The sequence below is a fragment of the Periplaneta americana genome, chromosome 3 (genome assembly GCF_040183065.1).
Source record: "Periplaneta americana isolate PAMFEO1 chromosome 3, P.americana_PAMFEO1_priV1, whole genome shotgun sequence".
NCBI classification, from domain to species: Eukaryota; Metazoa; Arthropoda; class Insecta; order Blattodea; family Blattidae; genus Periplaneta; species Periplaneta americana.
In genome coordinates this window covers 77,683,975-77,699,996 of record NC_091119.1, presented here as the reverse complement: position 1 = coordinate 77,699,996, position 16,022 = coordinate 77,683,975, and the positions used below count along the sequence as shown (strand labels likewise).

General features: G+C 36.1%; 1 protein-coding gene across 2 annotated transcripts in view; it reads right to left on the bottom strand.

The window, feature by feature from the left end:
• The window catches only part of LOC138696189 (ATP-dependent DNA helicase DDX31), a 251,454-nt gene that overhangs the window by 132,977 nt on the left and 102,455 nt on the right, over positions 1–16,022 (bottom strand). The gene's annotated exons all lie outside the window — the stretch shown is intronic.

Here is a 16,022-nt window from a genome sequence, read left to right as displayed (position 1 = left end):
AAATAAGGCTTTATTTTCTGCGTTTATGACCAACGTTTAATGGAACGTACCAAACCAGTAACATCAAGTTATAAATAAAATAGTATGAAAAACTTCGATATACAGTTATTATTGCTAATTAATAATTATTCAATATTTGATTTACCACATATATAATATGATAGGTCCATACATAGTGTTCCGCCTATATACTGCGACAATGTAGAAACGTTTTACACAATATTATTGATATAGCAGTAGATTAATAACAATATTAGTACAGAGATAAAGTCACAGAAAATATAATAAAACGAATAACCATGCTGCACAACTGTTACAGACGCAAAGATTGATACACTAATTATTAGAGATTATTATTATTATTATTATTATTATTATTATTATTATTATTACTAGAAAACTTGATACAGTTCTTGCATTAGCTTCTTGTAGTTGTACTATGGAGAGGTTAGAGGTTAGTTAAACACTGCAAAGTTTTGAAATGATAAACATCTATGATGTTAGTACACAGTTCATCACTGTAACAAGAACGAATGTCTAACGCTCGGCTTAGCCTATACCGTTCGAGGATTTATCGCTCGTGACAATTTTACCCATCATGCACGTGCGCTACCTATCGGATTATGCTATGAACTACTTGGCGCTCGAGCGAAAACGTCCGATGCAGACCTCTGGTGTCTAGATACAAATCCAGTAGCCACGGTTCCACTTCCAGCAAGAAAGTGGAAGAAATGGTGTAGATCATTAACCTGTCATGCAGGCAGTACGAGTTGGAGTCCCGGTCGGGAATTGGATTTTTTCCTTGAACAATTCTTTGTGAACTTGTGACGGACAAGATTACAGACGGGGATTTTCTCGGGGTTCTCTAGTTTCCCCATGTTAGGCATCAACATCATTCCACCCAATCTTCATTACATCCCCGATCGCCAGCAGGCAACACACGGAGGGGACTGGCCTGCCTGCTTCGAAACTTGGTTACCCAGCACACCTTAGCGCAGTCAGCTGGTGTGGGTCGGCAATAGCGTCTTGCTGGAGGGTTAGCACAAAAGATGTACAATGTCGCCGGGTCGTAGTGACTAAAAGTAATTACGTGGTACTGTTCATTAGCCAGGGACTAAACAACGTTAGCCTAAGTAGTAATCTCTGCCTTCTAAGTGTTTTTGTGACGTCACATAACATTTCCAGCGCTTATGCAATAAAGGAAAGCTTTCCTGGTAAATAGGTTAGCGCCTATATGTTTCAACGTCAACATCGTCCCTTTAGTGGGGTTCCTTTTCTGAGGAATGAGAAGTCTCAGGGTCTGAATCAGGGGAACAGGAGAACCAGAGGGCAATTATGATGTTACCATTTGCACAGTCATCAGCTAGGTAAGAGACTGCGCACTGTCATGCTGTAGCATCGTGGTTTTGTGCAAACCCTAATAATAACACAGAAATTGTCATTCATCGTTTGAACTGGAGGAAAAAATGCGCTATGCCAAGGATAGGCCCATACCGGGACTTAGAATAGGTCACTTAGTTTCGAGAATGAAACTACAATAGCCTATTATTGTGTTGGTTTGAATGTCTTCTTCTCTTTTTTTTACTTTGGTTTACAAAGAGAGAGAACAGGTTTATAATAAAAGAAGTAATTACTGTAATGAAGGGCATGTGACATATTTTCTCTTAATATTAAGCGACGTTCCAAAATTTGTCCCAGCTCACAACACATTTTTCATTATGGTTCATCCAAATTGTATCTTACGTGTCTATTGACATTTTAATATAGCACAACTCGCAATTACAAACCAAACAAGCTGTAGCACATGTCTCTCTCTAGCTGCACTTCATATCGAGATCAGAATACTGCAGAACAGCGCTTAGAACCGGTTTTTATTCGACCAGTCGCAGAACAATCGGCGAGCTTGAGCATTCAATCGAATATCCGAACTTCAAGCGGTTGCGCCTGCTAGCTGGACAGAACAGATATATAGAACAATACCAAACGCATTTCAACATACAGGAACTCTGATGATATTTTCTAACTACACAAATAGAGTAACAATTATTGAAGGAAATTTACTTTTCCTAATTAAAAAAGTGTTAGCTTGAAATACGATTATAACTGATTGGACACTTTGTAACGTTCATACTTTAAACTCAAAATACATAGGCTACCTCTGAAAGTGGAGTTGTTAATATAGCTTATGCCTTTTAATTATTCCAAGTGGATGTAATATTATTTTTCTAATACATCATTTTTAAGGAGATACAGAGGTATTAATAAAAATAAAAGCACTCTCAATTCTAAAGATTGTAGCTCCATGATGCGTGCTGCTGCAATAACTGGATTGCTGAATGAATGGATGAATGAATGAATGAATTAATTAATTAATCAATCAATCAATCAATCAATCAATGGGGAGAGAGGAGAAAATATCAATTGAGAGGTATACGATGATAATCGCGTCCTTGCAACGATTCTTGGAACTCATGGATGGCTCAATATTATCTGTATTTCATTATCTAAAGCCGTCCACCTGAGTGAGACTCGGACATTCGTTAAATCGAACATTGGACCACTCCGCGAGACGCAAGAGCTTCGCATACTGCCTATAGCGCCATGCGTTCAGTAGCAATATGTCATTTCTATCCTTTGTAACCGGTTGTGCACGACTCTAGAAAAGATACGTACTGCTGACAGACGCTGAGCGGTCCGGCTCATTATATATGCAACTTCATGCCGAAGCCAGATGTAGCATCAGTTTAACTGGTCACATATTATATTCGTTCTTGTCCTAACTACTAACTTTAGCATTCGGCTGTGGCCCATAGTCTTGTTATAGTAAGCGTCTGAAATTCTGCCATATTTGTTTCACCACGGATCCCTGAACGGGTTTCTATAGGCACCGTGCAAGCTCCTCTGGTGGCGACTGTTGTTACTAACTGCGGGACAGCAGCGGTGCTTGAAGCGTATGAATATACTTAACATTTCAGGTTAAATGATTAGAAATATGAATGATCCTAAAAAGCGGAAAGGTAATGCAAATTGCTGTGTTCTTGAGTGTAGTAATGCTTATAGGAACACACCAACCGATATTGTTTTTATTCATTCCCAAAACAGAAAACTGAAGCGCAACGACGCTAATTGTGGATTCATGCAGTAACCTACGCAGACGAAAGTAAATAAGGCTACACTGCTTGTAATCATAGTATTATTATATACTAGGCCTGATATAAAAATATAATGTATATAGTATTATGTTTATAAATAACCATTAAGTTAACAACAACAGGAATTTATCATTTAAATTTCAAAAAGTACATAATTACTGAATTCTTTACATATATATTATGCATAATATTAGCAACAATAAATAATAATATACTTATTTTTAAATGTATTCATATCGATATTTAATTCTTGATTTCAAGTGCTGATGGTTCACCTTGGAAACCAACACCCCCAGCAAGAATTTGAGGTATTCATTTTATTGGGAACGAGATCAGAACACCCCCAAAACTAGTATACCGTTCCCAGTATTTTTACAAAAGATTACAAGAAAAAGACTGCCTCATCTCAACTAGCTCCGGAAAGGTACGAAAGAGACGCATAAAGAAGAAGAAAATATGAAAATTTAAGTTTTATGGAAGGAGAATGCTCAACAAGTGTTTATTTCGAAAAATGAAGTAGCCATACAGGCAGAAGTAAATGAAACCATTCTTAGTGATTTTGTTTTTTCTTTCACAATTGAATTGTGTGAATTGTCTACTCAAGTGTCTATTCCAGTACATGCCGAACTGAAGTCACATAAGAAATGTTATGACAAGCGTTCAGGAACAGATGATATGTTTAATGAAATGCAAGGTTTCCGAAATTATTCTACAATAATATATGAGAGAGAACTACCAGATTTAATGGGAGTGAAATTTGTGGTTTTGAATATATTGTTAAAATTGCTGCCAATTGAAACACAATCATACCCGTAGAATCATAAGAAATATTTCCAATTCTATCATTTAACCCAAAAATTGCTACCATTCGGGAAACAATGCCTGCAATATTGAAAAATATAGAGTGACAATTAATTGTTCAGAAGTGGAACAGCCACCTAGTGTGCATCAGATGATGGTGGCCTTCATATCTAAATGCTACCGAGGCAAATCGAGTGACACAGTCATAACAACTGATTGCGGATTATTGACTTTATTAGAAGGTGGTGATGAAGTCAAGTTTTCCCGGAATAATAACAAACCTCTCCGATAAAGGGAATATTGTTGTTACTCCACCGTATCTGCACGATGGTAAATTAACAGCTGAAGAAGTCGAAATTACTTACAACGTTGCCAGTGTTCGAATTCAGCGAATTAAAATATACAGTATAACATTTTACACAAACTATCAATTGAACTGCTTCCGCATGATGATCTTGTTGTTTATTCAACTGTCCAAAGAGAAGTCTGAACCTCATAAGCAGACATCGGATTCTAGGGCAAATGCCTATTTTGTTTCTTTAGGAGAAAAGTAAAAATAATTATTAATATTTGTGTTTCATGGAAATTGAAAGGTATTCAAAGAGTTTTATAGTGCCCTAAAATGCCCTAAAACGGTTATTAGAGCCTAATTTGTTAATATTCGCCTAAAAATGCCTAACTCACTGTAAAGTTTCGCATTTTACTCTTACTTTTTTATAATTTATACATGCATTCATTGCGAAATTTAAGGCATTTAAAAAGTGGAAAGTTTGCTTCACACCGGCCATGAAACCATTGATAAAGGAAACAAAATGTTTTGAATATCACGACACTCGCAATAGATTTCACCGAATTTAACATGTTTGGAGGCATAAATGCCGACAAAGAACCAACCTTAGTTTTGAAGCAGGCAACAATCACAACATGTGCTGCTACCGATTCAGAGATATACTATACTATAAAAATGACTGTTTTCGGTCTGAAACCGATTAGCTGTACTGCCCTTCAGAGTGTCATAAAATCACAATTTTTGGAGAAAGAGTGTTTTTTAAATATTTATGAAAAGTCGTAAAACTGCGAATTAGTAGGGTAAACCGTTACAAAATATTTAAAAGAATGGCCCTCCTAGTGTTAACACTACCAGGAAATGCAACAATAAGTGGAACTTTGTATTTTTGTCCAATTGAATCTCAATAACAACGGTTCATTTGAATGCTCGTTAACAGTTGCTCTTTCCCTCACCTTATTTGTGTTGAGAAGTTTTGAGCGGTAGGACGTTTTCCTGTGAAGTTTAACGCGATAATGCCGAAAAATATAAGTGCAAAATCTACATTGATCCGGCAATGGCTAACAGAATATTCAGAATTCACTTATGATGGAAAAATAATATTCTGCAAGATTTGTAGCAAACAGGTATGTAACAATAGTTGAAATATATAAATTCTATTAATTTTAATGAGTAGGCCTATAATATTTATACATTGACTGAGCTATCCTGAGGTATAATTCTTTTTAAGACCACTACACTTTAACCTTTTCTGATAGTTAAAGTATTTGCAGGTCATTAAAATTTTGATTGTTCGAACCCACTAACTTTGTGATAGAAATACGGCAATACAACAATTAGGATTTTATTTTAATTCAGTTTACTTTACATTTTTAGATTTCGCAAGAAAAGAAGTGCCACCTAAAGCAGCATGTGCAAGGAGCGGCTCACAAGGCTAAAGCTCAGCAGAAAAATCAGCTGCAACAAACTTTACTAACACAGCCTACTTCATCCAATCTCAGCACCAATTTCTATGCTGATTTAACCAGAGCGTTTGTTGCTGCTAACATTCCCTGGAATGCAATTGAAAATCCGGTTTTAAGACACTTTTTACAAAAATACTGCAAACAAAATATCCCATCTGAGTCGACCCTAAGAAAAAATTACTTAGACAGAATATACAATGAAACTTTAGCTTCCATTCGGGAGGATATAGGTGATTCTTACTTATGGGTCTCTGTGGATGAAACCTCAGATCCTATGAATAGGTATATAGCAAATATGGTAGTAGGAAAACTTAGTCCTGATGGACCTTCGATTCCACACCTCGTATGTGTTAAGGAACTTTCGAAAGTGAATAGCCAAGCCATTGCTTATTTTGTAAATAAAGGCCTACAGTCTTTATACTCAGGTAATATAGACGATTCTAAAGTTCTGTTGTTTTGTACTGATGCTGCCTCATACATGGTTGCTGCAGCTCCACTTCTTAAAACATTTTATCCTAACCTCACGCATGTAACCTGTCTAGCACATGGCCTTCACAGGGTTTCTGAAACAATCCGGAATGAATTTCCTCTTGTCAATTCGTTTATTTCTAACACAAAAAAAATGTTTTTGTAAAGCCCCATCCAGGATTTCAATATTCAGAGAGAACTTTCCAGATATCCCACTCCCATCTCAGCCGGTTGTTACACGATGGGGAACCTGGATTCAGTCAGTGGTGTATTATTCTAAGTATTTTAAAGAAGTGGTCACAGTTATTGATAAATTACCTGAAACTGATAGTGCAGCGTGTGTGAAAGCAGTGAAAGATTGTCTGAATGACTCACGAGTGAAAAACGATATTGCCTACATAACATCAAACTTTTCTTTCATACCTGCAAGCATTGAACAATTAGAACGTGAAAAACAATCTCTTTGTAGCCAAATAGCAATAGTAAAGGAAGCTCAAGTGAACATACATTCTGCTTTGGGCGAAACTGGGAAAAAAGTTAAAAATAAGTGGGGCAACGTATTAAATAAGAATGTAGGATTTTCATTGTTGGAAAAAGTATCAAGAGTGATATCGGGGGAAAGTGTCAATGTTCCAGTAAGTATTGATGTTTCTATTGTACCTAATTTAAAATTTGCGCCTCTCACATCAGTTTCGGTTGAAAGAAGTTTTTCTGCTTTCAAAATGATTCTCAGTGGCAAAAGGCAAAGGTTAACTGTGGAGAATTTAGAAAAAATTCTGGTGGTGTACTGTGCAGATAATTATAATAAAGTCTGAGCATGGAACTGAATTTCAATAACTTAAAATGAGTAATCTTGATATCAATAATCATTATTTCATTAGTTTCAATATATTAAATTTGTGCAGCTCTCTTTATAAATATAATATAGTATTCTTTTTTAATGTTTAAACATACTTTTTGTGAGTATTTTAGTGTATAACTAAAAATTTCAGTGAAAGAAATAAGTATGATACCTTGATGTGCCTAAAATGCCTATTTTCATTAAAATAGAGCCTAATTTTACAAATTTTGAGCTTATTTTAGGCGCCTAAAACTGCAATTTTTAGTGCCTAAAAATCCGATGTCTACTCATAAGTGATACCAACAAGACACCACCTATGAGGCAACTAGACCAGAATATCATGGGGTAGAGTGGCCAGTTCCTTTTCCCTTCCATTGCATATATCGCCGACTAGCTACAAATTACACTAGTCAGACTTCATATGCATACAAACAATTTTTCTTCCTCTGACACATATCGTCAAGTGAGATGTACAGCCTGATAACAGATGTACATATCAGCCAGAACCTCAATCAGAGGTAGTATGTTGATGATACTGTTTATTATGTGTTGTGTTTTAGAGAATTTGCAGTCGCCCATTATTCAGGAAGTGTAATTAAGACTACTTTTATAATTAAATTACATTAAAATACGTAATTTATAGAGACATTATACTCACTTATTTTACACAGTCATGACATGAAATATAAGTATATCAATGTTTTCGTAATATGACTGTTCACCCTCATCCAATGGTCTGAAATCTGATTTAAATGCCAAACAACACTGATATTTCAGGAACTTTGTATTTAACATTTTACACTCCTCTAGCAGTACTGAACTTTCCACGGAGTCTATAAAATAATTAAAGATTGGAGAATGCTGGGTTTGCAGTGAAAGACCTGCCCTTGGACAGAACACTATGAATCAATGAACCCATTCTTACTAATATTACAACTTTTTATCTGCAGAAAGCCGCTTGTAATTTCTACATCACACATGACTAGTGAATGACTGCGAGCCTGTAGTTAATTAGGAATTGAGACACTGCGCGGCGCCACCAGTACGATTTTGAGACCCATGCACGGTGCCTATACTCAGTGCGTGAAAGCGTATTCTACGTCCTTTGCGAAGTGATCTTAAATTTACTTGTAGATTTACATTCGATGTCTTTGCTCCTTTGAAAGCAGTCTTAGCGACAATGCATCTCATATTAAAATCTGTGGTTAATATCAATGAACATGCACCATAATCTAATCAAACGATGTTGCAAATACAACTGTTAATCAGTATATAGCCTGCATGCGTTTAATCACGAAGTTTTTACGATGATTTGACCGTTACTGCACTTCAAGGCCGGTGCAGCAATTTTGATCTTTAACTCATGCTTATTCCTCCTTAAAACTGTAATTCCCGTCGGAAGTTATATAGATATTTAATAGAGATTCACTTATCGCCTAGATCTGACATGTACATCTATTTTTTGCGAAACCAACTGTAAGAACATCACTTAAGCAGGTGTCATTCCTATTAAAACACGCTCTCTATCGCGTCACGTTGAACACAAACATTAAGACCCAACTGAGAAAAACTTCTGTACTGCTGCAGACCCAATACGATCAATGAATCGATTGACAAGTTAAATTGTGACCTAGCCACTGTCTCCACTTGGGCGGCCAATTTCGGACTCGCACTTCATCCAAGTAAGACTCAAGCCATAATTATTGAACATAAGCGTTTAGTTAACTCCCTTAATAACAGCAATCTTTCAGTTGTTACACTTAATAAAAAAAAATCTGTTCCTCCATTCACTCTTTGAGTCGCTTGAGAAACTTCTTGACACAGCAACTAAAACTTACCCTAGTACAAACCCTAGTAATGCCGCACTTCGATTATTGTGACGTTTTGTTAAGTGACCTAAGTTCTGAACTGTCAGTCAAGTTACAGCGAGCTAAGAATATGTGCGTCAGATACGTGTGCAACATCCGACGATATGATCACATATCACCGTCCTTCGCAAGTCTCTCGTGGCTCCGACTTAAAGAACGCAGAACTTTACACTCTTTGTCTTTACTCTTTCGAATTCTGCACACCTCAACACCAAATTACCTTTCGTCTCGTAACTTCAACGAAACTTCTGAGCCAATTGGATAACACCTCGATTTTATTGTGTGTGTACATCTCCATTATCTGTTTTCATTCTACCTTCATTTATTCGCTTCAACATTAAACATTCACAAGCTGTGGGAGCTTCTAGTCAGCGTGACGCAAGTCCAACATTTAAAAGAACCCATCTAGTCTTCACGGACACATATAAGTCTAGGCCTACATTTTTCTACCGGGAATCGAACATAAGTTATTTTCCTCTTTTGTATTAGAGTCTATAAGCCTCTTGGCTTATTAATCAAATACTATAAAAAATATGTGATAAATATACATATACATTTGTATCAGAATAATTAGGAGAGCGTAATAAATGCGCTGAAATTTGAATCATGATAAATTTAGCGAAGTCTGGTACTTCACATCCTCTCAATTCCAAACGGACTGTCTCTTTGGTCAAATGGACAAATTTCTATACACTTTTTTAATGCTTTTCATAGTTAATGTAAGCGTAAGTAAATCTGTCAAAACGGAAACATGAACAAGTCAAGAATTGAAAGTGATCCACTGTCTCCAATATCCATTTTGACGAAGTAGTTAAACAATGCACAATACTACGTCCAAAATTACATTTTTGTAAAGCAATAGATTTGACGAATTTACTTCCTACCTGGCAGATGATTTCTAGACGCAATGCTCTGGAAAAAAAGTTATTTTTTGACCATTAAATAATTTTAACGTGATAATTTATATAAATATACTTAAAACCCTGTCACGTGCGGTTATGAATCTATTAGTGTAAAAATAACGGTAGTTTTAACTACGCCGGGATGCCATTCGTTCCCTTGCAGCCCAATATAATTTTATTTTGCTTTCTTTGTATGTATAGAGTTCACAGTCACACAACACAGAAATCTCACAAATGAATCCTTTTACATGCATCTAAAGTGGACAAAAAATTCCCAATAAGTTGGTTTGGAACCAACAAACCAATAAGATGACCAGCATGTTCTTCAGATGGCACCACTAGATTTCGTATCGTAGGCTCACTTAAAACCAGTGTCTACGATACACGGCTATAAAATGTAGAGGAAATATATGTTTTTGTGTTGTTAATTAACTGAATTACCTCTGATTGAGGTTCTGGCTGATATATTATCATTTATCAGGTAGTACATCTCACTTGGCGATATGTGCCAGAGGAAGAACAATTGTTTGTATGCAAGTTAAGTTTGATTAGTATAACATATAGCTAATCGGCGATGTATGCAATGAAAGGGAAAGGAACTGGCCGTCCTACCTCAAAATCTCCTAACCTAGTTGCATCATAAGAGTTGCCTTGTTAGTATCACTTGAGAGATTCAGACCTGACTTCGGACAGTTAGCTAGTCGTAAACAAGTAATTAACTGAATACAAAGATATGGTACTTGATCCTTATCTCATTTAGATCAGGGTGAAGAGTATAACAAATTTATGCAATAAAATATAAAGTGTTCCGTTTAAAAACATAACTTTGTGTTACCACGAATTTCTGTAACACTCTTTATAACTGCCAATTATTCTGGAAACCTCATAACGTAAATACCGAACTTATTGATGCATTAAAACAATTATGAGTGTTCCAAAGCTTACGGGACATTATGCAGGGTCATTCACGGGAATTTACCGTCATTTACGGAACTAATTTCAGACATTCTGAGCAAAAAATGTCATATAAACATTTGTCCTAATGGCACTATTTTCAAAGTTACATTAATTTGAAGTTACTAGTAAAATATCTTTTTTCTTTATTTTTATGGGTAAAAAAATATTACAAATAGAGAATGAACTATTAAGAAGTGTTATTTCTTTAATTGGCTAGTGTTCTAAAGCTAGAAATGTGTTGTTAATTGCTTTGTACAGATTTTATTTTTCAATTTTTAACTAAAAATGACATCATTCTTATGCACTTATCACAAAAAATGTCATATAAGCATTTGTCCTAATCGCACTATTTTCAAAGTTACATTAATTTGAAGTTATTAGTAAAATATATTTTTTCTTTACTTTTATGGGTAAAAAAATATTACAAATAGAGAATGAACTATTAATAAGTGTCATTTCTTTAATTGGTTAGTGTTCTAGAGCTAAAAATGTGTTGTTAATTGCTTTCTACAGATTTTATTTTTCAATTTTTAACTAAAAATGACATCATTCTTACGCACTTATCACAAAAATTGTTACAAATCATATGACTTTAGGAACTTGATTCTTTACAGTTTAATTATGCATCCTAATGTACAGTCTTAAAGAATTTACAAAAGTGGCGTGATTTGTAACAACTGCTGTGATAAATGCGTAAGAAAATGTACCTAATTTTGTAGTTAAACATCGAAAAAAAAATTGTACAAAGCAACTATGGAATTCACAACACATTTTAGCTTCAAAATGAATTGCAAAATTCAGAATACTAGCCAATTAAAAAAATGATACTCCTGAATAGTTCATTCCTTATCTGTAATATTCTTTTACCCTTAATACTCAAGAATAATAGTGTTAAAAAAAAACTTCAAATTAGTGTAATTCTGAAAATACTGAGATAAATACAAATATTTATATAACACTTTTTGCTCAGAATGTCTTCGGAAAGAAGCTCCGTAAGGGACGGTAAATTCTCGTGTTATATCCATAAACATACAGTATTGTCAAATGTAATTCCACTATAATTATAATAATAATAATAATAATAATAATAATAATAATAATAATAATAATAATAATAATAATAATAAACATTTATACATTCATATGATTATTGTAGCCTATTCATAACATCAAAACGAAGCGAAACCAAATCACAGTATTTTGTTAACGAAGGGAAATTCATAGCCTACTGCACTCAATAGTACAGGATAGGCTAATGACATGCACATGTGCTAAGCTAAATTCTATATGGACTCAGCCGTAACTACAGGGCTGCCAGCCAGCTTCATCAAATGGAAACGAAGACTAACTACGAGTATAAAAGAAATCTCTGCCAGAAGAGGTGAGACAGATGAATGCCGATGCGCGTACCTACGAATGACATCCGTCTAGACCAGCCGCCGGGCGCCCCTCGTGCGTACCCTGCTATTTAATTTTAATATCGGTTATCGCACGTCCTCCGCCCCATCAAAATCCCATCAACCCCCCCGGTCACAACCGGGCGTGGGAAAACAAACGCTACGAGGCTTGTCACGGCAGACTATTATCAGAGACAGTGCTGCCAACGAAACCGAGAATTAACAATGGGTTTTAATATTTGTGCACAACGTAATTTCAAAACATGTGATGCCAAATTGCTATTCATTAATAGCATATAAAAACATTATATACCCTAATTATACGTAGATATATAAAATTTCAGTAACTGTGAAATCAGACAAAAAAAAAAAAATTAACGAGAGTTAAACAAGGAATTCAATTTACGCTAATAAGTAAAAACTATACCACGGTATGTATGTATGTATGTATGTATGTATGTATGTATGTATGTATGTATGTATGTATGTAGCGTATGCATGTATGTATGTAAAACTTTTTAAAATCGCGTTTTATTTTATGATGCTCGCAACTGCCGAGATTATATCAGCGTCGCCGGTTTTCCGGAATTTTGTCTTGCAGAGTTCTTTAACATGCCACTAAATCTACTGACATGAGCCTGTCGCATTTAAGCACACTTAAATGTCATCGACCTTGGCCGGGATCGAACCCGTAACCTCGGGCAGAGAAGGCCAGCGCTATACCGCCTGCGCCACCAGGTCGACTGTATGCACGTATGTATGTAGGTTATTTTACGACGCTTTATCAACAGCTTAGGTTATTTAGCGTCTGAATGAGGTGAAGATGATAATGCCGGTGAAATGAGTCCGGGATCCAGCACCGAAAGTTGCCCGGCATTTGCTCATATTGGGTTGAAGGAAAACCCCGGAAAAAACCTCAACCAGGTAACTTGCCCCGACCGGGAATCGAACCTGGGCACCTGGTTTCGCGGCCAGACGAGCTAACCGTTACTCCACAGATTGGATTGTATGTATGTATGTATGTATGTATGTATGTATGTATGTATGTATGTATGTATGTATGTATGTATGTATGTAATTTATTTTTAAATTGTCTTATTTAACGACGCTCACAACTGTCGAGGTTATATCAGCGTCGCCAGTTTGCCGGAATTTTGTCCCGCAGGAGTTCTTATGACACTAAATCTACTGACATGAACTGTCACATTTAAGCACACTTAAATGTCATCGACCTGGGCCGGGATCGAACCCGCAATCTCGGACACAGAAGGCAAGCGCTATACCGCCTGCGTCACTAGGTCGTATGTATGTATGTATGTATGTATGTATGTATGTATGTATGTATGTATGTATGTATGCACGTACGTATGTATGTATGTAAGCATGCATGTATGTATGTGTGTATGTATGGATGCATACACGTAAAATTTGCCATTATAAAGATTGTCATTGAGCAAAAGTAGGCTAAGTGTAATTTCACACCAGCTACCCGGAAGCGCTTCCAAGTAGTTCTGCTATGTGGCAGGAATCCACTACCGAGAATCGCTGCTCACTGACTTGACTGAGAACTCTGTGGTCATCATTTTAACGAAAGTACAGAAAACGACATGGTCAGATTTCTGATGTTTTCACAGAGTCCTAGTTAGAAATAGAAGAGACATCGGCATTGTCTGCAGAGATTGAGCGTGCCTCGTGCGCAGAAGTTATGCTCGGACATGGTTCGAACCCACCTTAGGGTGATAACCTAGTTACATTTTATTCGTGATTTTCCCGGATTAATCTAGCCAAAGTACTATCTTGAGATCACCACTTTTATCGACCCTACAGTCATTCTCGGTGGTTTAGTGGTGCATACGGTCCGAGGTTTGCTGGTTTAAATCTGGTCGAATGCAATAAATCCCTAGCAGGGCTTTCTGCGAGAGTCAAGTAGAATTGGGAGACCAGTGTCGTACATTCACAGTATGTAAAAGAATCTTGTCCCTGACAGAGTGTGCCAGGCGAAACTTGTCGGCCATTTTTCGCGGAATAATTTACTCCAGGTTAGATCATCGCACGACTGATACAACATTGCTAAACAACCGATTAAAATATACGAGAGAATTGGAACTGCTATTTGGCATCAACATTAATTTCGCCCCACTTTTTATACGGTACATTGAGGATAAAACATAATGTTTTATCTTCACAGTCCGTTTATTCAGGCTTTCAAACCTTAATCTGCAATAAATAACTTTGTCCTCCGAAAGTTCACTAAACGTACTTGTATTATTTATTTTCATAGTACAGACCATTTCATCTTCACTTTGCGTTCCAATCTCTTCAAAGTTTCTTCACTTTTTTCGTCCACCAGTATGCCGTGTGAAGTTTCGAGTGCTATTGTGGTCTCTGTAGGAACAAAACTTTGACTCACAAAATTCCTATATTTATCCGCAGTAATGTAATAAAATGCAGCTCTATATTACGGCAGTTACCTGTCTAAATTTATTAACACGAAATGTACGATTTATTTATGTCATCAAATCTTTTGTCACGAAGGATTAAATGCACTGCAGTTCTAATCCGACATTCTCAAGTCAAATATAAAAACACATGACATAATTCACTATAAAATGCGAAAAACTTTTGAAACTTACCTACTATGATAGTAACAGTTTAACACATTTCAATACCATGCATATACAGTAGTCTACCATAAAATACAACACAACACGAATACTATAACAACAATAACATTACTAACGTTCCCAATAGTATGAATTCTCTACTACTAATGCTCAATATCTCACCCTTTCTCCCATCTTAAAGACATGTCCCCGCTCCACTTCCATTAACTCTTAGGCCTACTATATTTCCATATTGTCTTATTGTCAATTAAATTTGAATTACTTATCATTCCTTCATTATGTATAATTAAGCATATTCTAGTTTTTAATTGGCTATTTTACGACGCTTTATCATCTGCTACGGTTAACTACCGTCTGAATGAGATGACGGTGATAATGCAAGCGAAATGAGTCCGGATCCAGCGCCGAAAGTTACCCAGAATTTGCTCTTAATGGACTGAGAGGAAAATCCCGGAAAAATCTCAATCAAATAATTTGTCTCAACCAGGATTTGAACCCGGGCCCATTCGTTTCACGGTCAGGCATGTGAACTGTTACTTCACAGCGGTGGGCATATATTATTATAATAAAGTCACTATTCACTATATTTACTATTCTAAAATCTTTTAATAGTGCTATTCTATTTCATCATTTCACTTGTTTCCTTAACTACTTAAAGGTTACTAGCTTGGATACTCCTCTTTTACTATTAGCTTTTGAAGAGTGAAGAATTCTCTCTCATTATACTCGGTCTTCATATTATGAATTCTTTATCTTCTTTTCCCACCCAATTTTAACTCTGAAAAGAATTTGCCTAAATTGTTTTGCTTGTTAATGTTTAAAGGCCCACTTAATTTTTTTAAAGCTATCTGCTCATTCATCTTCAAAAATGTATTCTCTATTTCGCTAATTCTCAGGTCATTTGTTGCTGTGCATTTTAGGAGTACTGCGTCCACAAAATACTCGCATAGGGAACAAATCTGTGGTGTTTGAGTAAAGGGGGATAAGTCATAAAAATAAGTCTGGAGATAAATGAAAATTGAACTTCGGACCCTTACTACAAATAATTTTCTACACATATAAAACACATCAACTGCCAGTATTCTTTTGATTTTTGCACCCTCACTTGTACTGGTGATCAGTATAGAGCAGAACAGGTTTCACGGCCGGCCGGCTATGCGCGCGGAGGTGGGGGACTCAAGGTCGCGCGAGGCCGTCAAACCTGTTCTGCTCTATACTGTTCACCCAATATAATTTAATATGTGGTCGTTGTTCTGACAG